Here is a 10909-nt window from a genome sequence, read left to right as displayed (position 1 = left end):
TTTTCACATTTTAATATGCGAATCGGGTGGCGTATTATATTTCATGTCAAGAAAACGTACCAGTTTCATAATTGCGGAAGGGCAAGTTTTAGTGTAGTTGTTGTTACCTGAGATTTACAGATTTCGTCATATCTATTCATCCTGTTATCACTTCCTTGCGTGCATTGCATATGTGCACTAGAGATTAGATATTTTAACTACTATTTAAAATAGTTTTCTCTGGTTGCCATTTAATGACATCCATAATATAGAAAAAAGTCCTCTCCTTTATTTTTTCTTTTGCATTTCGGTACGTTTTAGTGTCATCTGAGTCCAAAAATTTAAAAATCTTGAGACTTTTTTTAGACCGATCGCCATACTTCCCTCTGTTACATATAACAATGGGAAAAGTAAAAATAGTTATTTCGAAAATCAAGAGTATTTGTTGAATAATATCAGCTTATCGCACATTCGATGTTATATATTTTTAAAGTGACGGCTGTAATACACAACTTTTTGAAGGATTTTACTATAAATTTTCGATGTTTAGTTTTAAAACCCACGCGATCAAATAATTGCTTGTGACAAATGAGTAAATTGAAATAATATTAATGTTTTTCTCTCTAATTATAAAATAACTTTTAGTTCATTTAAGTTTAATTATGCACAGTTGTTAGAATTAACTTAGATGTACTGTACAGTACTATACATGAATAAATTTATTTAATTGAATAGATTGAGTACAAGAAAAAATAATCTAAAATAGAAATCATTTTTTAAACCTATGATATTTTATTTAAAAATTTTATGTTTTAAAAAAATAAAAAAAAATTATTTCTGATCTGTAAGACTAAATATCTGCATCCATAATTTCAGTATAATAAGTCCTGTTAATTGATTAAAAAAAAGTACTAGTATACAAGATAAATTTTAAATTACGATAGAGTACACAAAGGCATAATAATTAGTTTAATTGCTATCTAATAGTATCTTGTGCTTCATTTTGGCAAATACTTAAAACAAGGAGAAATATTCTTTATTTTATATAAAAATATTTTTAATGATCTTATTTTACGCATTTTGTTTTTGATTCTAGTTTTAATAATTTAATTAAATTATTAAAATTTGTTTTCATTATTTAATAGAAGAAATTCTGCTCCTGTTTAAATTAATTTATTATGCAAAAAAATTGTTTATGCATTGTAACTATGATATTAAAAATGAATGCAATTACCTCTCGGTATCCGCGGGAGATTACTTCCAAAACTTCCCGTGGATTCCAAACTCCGCGGATGTTCAATTTCCTTATTTAAAACGGTGTAACATTTACATTTCACCTATGTACAGTACACTACATCCTCCTGTATTATTTAAATTATCTCTAGATTACATATAACACTTAATACTTTACAAATGCTAAATAAACAGTTGTTATACTGTATTCTTCAAGAAATAATACGGAATTTGCGCACCGTTATATTTACCGGACGTTATAATTATAAACACAACGTTTGATGGCGTTTGAGCATCGGAGCCCGTTATGCCAAACATGGAAGCCAAACACAAAGCCCGTTCGTATGTGAATGTGAGTAACGATGACATTGACATCAATAAAGTATCAAATATGGTTGGTTCCGCAATTTCATAAAATAAACTTTTATAGTAAAACTTTTCTTCTGCTTATACTGGTACGTTATACATAAAATTATAACGGACGTACTTATAACGTAAAATATGCCGTGTACAAATTTTATAACATGAAAAAATCTGTATAGATTCAGTACAGATGTAACCATCGTAGGCTTAAATATATACAGTAGTAAGTCAGTAACAACGTAACATTTTTCTTTCTTTCAATACTTGATTGCTTCTTGATTGATTCTTTCAACACAAGATTGCTTTTGTCTAATGACCCGAAATAGAAATACACAGAATAAACACAAAATATTTAAAGTAAAGCAAATTCCTAGTTTTGCTTTTTTGGAAATTTCTATCTATTTTTCCAAATATTTTCCATCTACTGTTTTGAATCCGGAGAACCCGCGGATACGGAAGATTAACTGTATGTGTTTACAGGAATTTTTGAATAAATGAAATATTTAATAAGTTTATTATATTTCATTAAATTTTAATTAAATCTGAGAATGAGATAGATAAAAAAAGTTATATATAATCTGAGTAAAGTTTTTAAAAAGTTCAAATCTTAAATATTTTAAAGTAAGTCCATTATATTTAATTTAAAATAATTAAAAGGTTTCTTGATTTCTTTAATTTGATATTTGACTGAAACAAGTCGAAGCATAAACTAAATGTCCATTGAGTAATTTTCTTTGACAAAAATGAAAGTGTATGTCTGTCGTTCGACATCAAAACCGCAATTGGCAAGACGACATTTTGATATTTTGTATTTTGAAAGTGGCTGAATGGCTTCAATATAAAAAAATCGATGCCGTCGCCGATGTTTTAATGTAGTTTTGGTGTTAGATAGCGTATAAAGAAGGCATCTCTTTTATGTAAAGTCTTCAATTTTTTTTTTTTTTTTAGTAGAAGATAAAAACTTAACAGTTAATGCAATAATCAGAATACGCAACTGCTTGTTACAATACTAAAATTTTTATTTAATATTTGTTAAATTAATGATGATAACTAAACGACCAAAATGAATAAAATACATATTTTTCATATTGATTAAAGTCTTCCTTAAAGACATAATTTTTCATAAGTCGTATATTTTTGCATAAAATTTATAAACACGGAAAACAAACTAAATTAGCAAGTTTATTATTTTCTTTATCAACAGAATGATAGTTATGTATGCTACAAATAGTTAAATATTTAAGAAAATTTAATTAAACCACTCAAAATATTTAAAGCGAAAAATTGTTGGTTGTTTTTAATTTTTTCAATAGGTAAAATTCAAAATTTGAATAGGTATTTTCGTTGAATTTTGAGATGAATTGGAATTCATACAGTTAACCGGTAGTATTCTTTATGTCATAATTTAAACGCTATATAATAAGTAAATAAAAAAAGAAAGAGTTAAAGAGAGTAAAACACTTTATTATCATGATCCGAAACTGATAGCCGAAGAACAAATACATCTTACCGTGAGAAACAACGAATTACCAACATTTTATTTAACATTAGTATTTCAGCTTTACACTAAAATTACGATTTTTTACAGTCACCCGGATTTTCCAAACATAAACAAGATAAGTTTTGGTATCCTGTGCAGTAACCACAGCCAGCTCCATGATCTTTAACGCAGGAATTGTTACAACCGTCTTCGTCTTGAGGACAGAATCTATCGTGGTGACCTTGCACCGTTTCTAATGCTAAAAAGATAAAGAGTTAATAAATATTTCGATTAATTATATTTTTATTATTATAAGCAAATAGATATCACTCAAATAAACGAATGCACATTCCGTGTTCTTACATTAATTATAATAATTATTGACATGATCAAAACAAAAGTACATGTCAAGGAATGCCACCTCAAATCCTCCTTCAGGTCCTCCCCGAATTAGTGAATAATAATTAGATCAATTAAGAAATACAAACAAAAATATTTAAACAACAAAATAATTAATAATATGTAAGGTTATTATGATAAATATTTTGCAATAAAAGAAAAATAAACCTATTCATATTGTTCAAAACATTTTACATTTATTCTATAATTTTCGTGTATTTTTTGTAAATAAGTCCAAGATTGGAATATCTTTTAATTCTGTTTTAAAACGACTCCATACTTTAATGATATTAAATATAATTAAATAATTCAAAAATTAACTATATATAAGTTTAAATTTCGGCAATAGTGAAGTTATTATTTTTAAATCTATACAAGTAAAGGTGGTACGTTTATAAGAACTAAATAATTCTTATAAACTCCACAGCTATACTTCAATTACGGTTGCAGAAGTAGTAGAGATTTCTTTAGAATTTGCCAATATAATAATTTAAAAATCTCTATAAAGACATAATCAATATACTAAAATGGTTAAGGCGTATCAGTATTTAGACCTAAGTATTTTATATTATTGGTACAAGGTTTTAAACTATTTCCAATATAAATCAGTACACCTATATTACTGAGACGAGTATTTTTATTCCGAAAAAGAATATAGCTATTTTTATCTGTGTTTATACATAAATAATTAGACATCGTAGACAAAGTCACATTCATTTCAAGTATTGAAATGTTTAGGTCAGACAAGGATAGATAGGATTAACTCTAAAAATAACTTCGTCTATTTATTTTTTGGTTTTAATTGATTGTTGTTATTTAGATATATTTCTGTATATAAATGCATATTAAATTATAATTATTTTAAATTAAACATTAACTTACCATTGTAGCAGATCAGAAAGAAGAAAACGAACAACAAACTTGCTTTCATCGTTATTATCTGAAATAATTTTTTTTATTAAAACTTTAATAATAAAGAAGAGAAATATTTAGCAAAATTTAGATCTATATAGACTCACTCAATGTATTGTATGGTCCACACCAATAATTACTTCTCGAGAAAACCCCTTTATATATACATCCAAAACGAAAGTATACGTAGTCACATGTTTATTTATCACATGGTCACATATTGAGAATTATTACACAATTACCTGAAATCTGTTTTGGACATTTCAATTCGATGGAGAAATTCCAAAAAACCCCGAGAAATTAGCCAATCGTGTTTTGAATTTTGAAGGATACTCTATTAATCAAAAATAGTAAATAAAAGGTATATAAATTGGCTTTTATCATTCGAGATAACAATGATAAATGAAAATAAATAATGCGTTTCCGCGTATTATTTTATATTTCGAAATTGTGTTTTTAATATTTAAAGTTCTCAGTTTTGTACAAATTAATTGCAATAATATAAAACACTACTTCAGCAAACTACTAAAAGTAAAGTGAATAGAAATAAGTTAACTTCTAAATAACGTTGATTCTTGGTTGTGAATATGGCTGTTAATCAGTTAAAATTTAATGTTTATTTTCACGTGTCATGAATAAATATTTCTTCACTTATTTTGGAAAATCTGGATAATAAAATACGATAAGATTTATTAGGGTTAAAAGCTTTGTTTATCAAATAATTGTGTAGAAAGGTAACTATATTTCTGTAAATTTTCAAATTTTAATGAATAATAGGAATGTGTGTTAATAAATAAAATAAAATATATGAAGTTGTAATAATACAGTATATGAACAGTTTTATAAAAATGATAAATTGGCAGAATAAATTATAATACATATTTATTCATAATTCTAGAAATACAGTTTCGTGATTGCAAAATAAAGCCAATTCACAGCAGTAAAATATTGAATTTAATTAAGTTATATTTATTCTTAGAATATTAAAACGTAACGCAATAAATTACAATTATAATGAAGCGAAATTCTCGCAAACGTTTCACTTTTGTATGATTTAACGCTTAATTTATATTAATTTAAAAAGTAAAACATATTTAAAAACCAGTTGTTCACCTTTAAATATTATACAATTGTTTACTTTTACTGTATATTATCTTCAGTTTTAACACTAAAACAAAATCAAATTTCTTCTTAAAAATTCTACTAAGGAATTATTATTATTAAAATGAATTTTATAAATTATAAAAAATTTATAAATCATTTTAAATTGATTTTATTGAATGAAATTAAACAGATTATAAATTATAAAATATTGAAATATTAAATTTTAAAAGTTTACTACTACATTAATTTATAATTGATTTTTCGAAGTATCAACAATTTAAAGGATTTATTGCATACATTGCAGATAAATAAATTTTAAAAATATAAATTTAAATTTTATTTAAATGTAAATTAATTATTATTCTACGTAATTAAATTAAACTCGTTCAGTAAAAAAGAGAATAATTTGGTACTATTTCACATTTTTGTACGAAATAACTAAAAGTTTGTCTACATATATATGTACACTTATACAGAAAATTTATAAATTATATGAGAAAAAACTTATATATATACATATACATAAATATTTCATTAATACAGGGTCGGGCAAAATTATAGTTGGGTATAAATGATTTGGTTTATTTGGTTACGACTACACGACACATAACCGATCTACCGAGGGACAATGCCTTCCGGGAGGTCTTTTAAGGGAAACTGGCTCTTATTGGTGTTATTAACGTAAAGAAAACCCAGAAAACTTCACGTGGCCAGCTATCAGTGTTTAGTAGTTTTATCCACTTGGCCATTAGTGGGCGATTGGGTATAAATGACGCAGCAAAACGTGACAATTGAATGAACATATTTCAAAATAATATCAGTACATAACTAAAGATATGCCTTTTGCGTATGCTGTGACTATTCGGCTCTCTATACGTAGTAGCAGTAAACAGGGTTCAGTTGCACTGGGGAAGGAAAGACGATATTAAAAATGTTCTTATGGCCGCTACACCACCATTCATTCTCCATGAAGACTTGTTTCAATAAATTTAATGAGTCTATAATCATTGTACAAAGAATCTTCCGTGGCCATCTCAGGCTGAAAAGGCATGCTAAAGTCCCTGACCTCCGCAGGATATTGAGGTAGGTGACAGTTCCAGAATACCGCATCACACAGAAATGGTAAAAGCAGTGGACGGCCTAGGACTCAAAAGACTTCATCATCGAGTGCAAAAAGCTCGCAACACGCTACTCCGCAGTCCTCGGCTGAAATTCCAAGCATCATTGAGTGCCTGGGATTTCAGCTCGCTCACTGTGCGGCATTATCCATTATGATCTGCACTTTCATCCTACAAAATTCATATCGTATAACAGTTAAAAAGAGCAGGACAAAATGCACTGAAAGACTCGCGCGAATGATCTGCGGTCGGCTGCGAAAAGGTCTAGAAAGACCTTTTCGCAGCCGACCGCAGATCATGAACAACGTCGTGATGTCTACGAGGCCAATTTTGAACTACTGTCTGGAAATGTAAACAGGCAAAATTTTCGATATTAAAAACAGGAAAATCCACTCCTCCTCCTACAACTTATGGTGAACGTGTTACGATGTGGTGCAGCATGGATCCGTTTGGCATCATAGGTCCATATTTCATTGAGGATGCTTGGGGTTATGCCGCAGCTGTTAACAGCAATCTCTACGTCAAGATTTTAAACGAATTTTTCATTCCGGATCTGATTAATCTAAATTTACAATAAGTATGGTTCAAACAAGACAAAGCAACAGTTCATTGCAAGTAGGCTGTAGGCTGATTTCCAGATTTGGGAACATTTAATGGGCAGAAAGATCGCCGAATTTGGCCCTCCAGACTACTATTTGAGGAAGTACTGTACCTGAAGAATCAGGTGTTCGCTACAGGCCTTCAAACAGGATGGACCCGAAGAACCGTATATGCGTCGCAGTGCGCCATGCAGAACATTCTCTTAGACATGTTCGAATGTATTGCTCGTGATGGTGATTACCTACCTGGCGTAATATTCAGAAAATTACTTATGAAGGTTATGATATGCAAATGGTATATCTTTGGCTGTGTCCTGATGTTATTTTGAAATATATTCATCCAGTGTAACCACTGGATGAATATATTTCAAAATAACATCAGTACACAGCCAAAGATATACCATTTTTCTGTCTCATTTATATCAGGCTATGCATTTTGCTCATCCTTGTATTACATATAAAATCAAACTTCTGAACAACTCTACCCATAGGAACATAAAAACTGGTCGTTGTTCCCAGATGGTTGTTGGAAGTTATTTTTTTATGCATTTCAAAACGAAAGGTTCCTGAAATAATTTTAATATATTTTAAAAAAATTAAAAGAACGCTTTTATTAAAATACTCTATTTTGTGCACTTAAAGCAGATGAAAAAAAATGTCCGAAAATGTAATTCAATTAAAATTAGTAGTATAATTAAAAATTAAGAATTATTATAATGAAAATTAAATATACTACGATATAAAATTTAAATAATAATAAAAGCTTAAAAAGAGTTATTTTGTTGAATTGTGATAACTTTCTCTATTTTTTAAAAAAGCATATTTTTAAGAAAAATTATGTGGCGCCATCTGTTATGAGATTTTATTTTAAAATAATTTTTATATTATTAATTATTATAAAAAGGCAAAATCCTCCTTTTTGGTATAAGGATAACGTTTTAGAAAAATTGTAAATGCGAATAACGAGTAAAATTTTCTTTAAGTGTGACCCCAGTCGATATGTGACACTTCACACCCCTTTTATTTACTAACTTATAATGTCTAAAATTTAACAATACGAATTCCCCATATATAGAAATTATTCTGCAAGTTTCAACATTTTTGGTTCATTCAGTCCAAAAATATAATGCAAACTAGACGCCTACACACGCACACTAATGTCCTTAATACAGTTTTGTAAAGGTTTATAAATATATATTATATTGTAAATCTATCTAATAATATAAGCCATTGATCGCGTATCAGTTTATCTGTAACGGTATGCCTAGAACGGCCACTAGGAAGCGTCCCAGGCTATTAGTATGTATATAAAAGAGGATGTTTGTATGTTTTTTTTTTGCCTGCTATACACTCCTAGGCCGTTCGACCAATTACTACGAAACTCGGCAGTTACGTTTACATATATCTAAATTACATGATGTCGTACATCCCGCTCCAAAATATCCATTGAATTTCTATAAATCAATTAATTTTTATCTACATTCGATTTACTGAGTTATACGTAGCGCCATCTATTATCAAAAAATTTAACAGAATAATAACCTCAATATAATTCTTACAAAAAAGTATATACTTTTAAAAGATATATATTATATTGACTTAGTTACTACGACAATGATATAACGCGAAATAGACGGTACCTCATTCTGAGACATGTAGCATATAGCACTTTTCCTGCATGGAATCAAAAGTGTTTAAACCTGTAAAAGTCTGTGAAAAGCCTATAAGTATTTAATTTTCCGCATCTAAGAACTCGGGTTTTTTATTTCTGAACGGTACTTCTTAATTCCAGTAAGTGCTCTCCAGAAGCCGAGTGGATTAACCACCGAACACTGGTAGTTAGTTAGTCGTAAGTTTGAGCATGGCTAACGGACTGGCCACGTAGAGTTTTCCGGGTTTTCTTCACGTTAATAACACCTAAATAGAGCCAGCTTCCCATAAAAGTCTTCCCGGGAGCATCCTCTTGGTAGATCGCTTACGTGTCGCGTTGCAGTAACCAAATAAACCAAACTAATTCTAACGAGCGATTATTTATTGTGAAATCGTCACAATGCCGGGCTGCAACTTTTGTCAGAATGTTCTCAATTCTTTTACTGATAGTTTTGCCTTTACCTTTCCTGTTAGTAATAGAATCGCTTCGGTCTTGTCTCCTATTACCTTGCAATAGGAGACAAGTGGTTAAAAATTGACAAGTTGAAAGAAATTTCTTAATTACTCATACATTTTCCAAACTATCAAACCCATTTATTGACTGTATACATAAGTTACAGCTATAACATTTGAAATAGTTATTGTTTTCGAAGTTAATCCTATTCAATGTCTTGCAATTTGGTTATTAAAGTTATGTCATTTGTGTCTGCTTCAATTTCGTTGGAATTAAACTCTTGACAACTATCTTCTGATTCAAACTCACCATCTCCAATTCAAGTCCGTTCGGAGGAAACTTTTGAATCGAAGTAATGTGATTTCCGGTTCAAACTAGAAGTGTATATATAGTTAATCTTGACTTTTGCCCTAAGCTTTCCACATCTGATCTCGACTTTCATCTATATAACTGATTTCTCGAGATTAAGGAAGACCAGACAGCCGACAATCGGAATTTATAGGCTACAATATTTTTTAAATTTCAGCCCAATAATTTTTCTATAAACGTAATATTTACGAGATCATACGTAGTCTATATAATCTGTTGCCAAAATGTAAACACTTTATAATCATATAAAAGGAATTATTCTGAAATTCTTACAAGATCTTCTTTATTTAAACAATTATACAAAGTCTTTCAGACGTTAAGGTTAGCAACTTTGATGACGTGCGGGGCCATTACAACCTATCCAACACTGATCACTTTTTAATTATTAATAGTAAACCGATACTAAATTGGTAGTCGTTGACCATCCTCTCTTCGACCCACGACTACTTTTGGTCGACAATTGGCCATTTTGTACCATTCGAGTATTGCGATAAATGTGACAATGGTAGGCTGAAATAACCAAACTCTTTATATGGTTTTCGTTTTAATGTTTGTTATATCATGTTATTTGATTTATATAACTACAAAGGTTATCTTGCGTAAGACACACCGAGTGACTAATCTCACACATTTTAAAAATTCTTTAAATTGTGTAGAAGAATAAAGAATTTTTTAAATGAGTTAGATTGGTCACTTTGTGTGATAAACTCTTGCGTAAGATAACCTTTGTAGTAATATAAATCAAATTCTATAATGTAATATAATAGAAGAATTTGAAATAGTCTATTAGATTATTTCGTACGTCTAATCTTAATCTTTTGTGTTGTTATTTTTTGCTCGGACAACGGCGGACTCATCTGCTAGTATTATAATATATCAAAGATATATATATGTATATATATATATATTAAGGAGTACACTACATATATATACGGAAATTTTTAGACGTGACAACGTATTTGCATTCATATGCGAATGACCTTCTAAAGTATAATTTCTATATCAAGATGTTGGAGGGACAAAATCAACCTTAGTACATGTAATTTGACACTGTATAGAATTAAACGTCAGATATTTTAACGAATTATAATCTATTACTATCTTAATTTTACTGTTATAGATCCCGTTCGTGAACTTTTGAAAACTGAACATTGCTTGTAAGTTTGCTATACATGCATAAGCAAATTACTTTTGTTCACTTTGTACTAAGATCAATTATGGTAATTGCAAAGTGTGACGTTGATCTCGA

This window comes from Centruroides vittatus, unplaced genomic scaffold, assembly GCF_030686945.1.
Source record: "Centruroides vittatus isolate TY-2023 unplaced genomic scaffold, ASM3068694v2 scaffold_1167, whole genome shotgun sequence".
In the NCBI taxonomy this organism is placed as follows: domain Eukaryota; kingdom Metazoa; phylum Arthropoda; class Arachnida; order Scorpiones; family Buthidae; genus Centruroides; species Centruroides vittatus.
Note: the sequence above shows the minus strand (reverse complement) of the source record.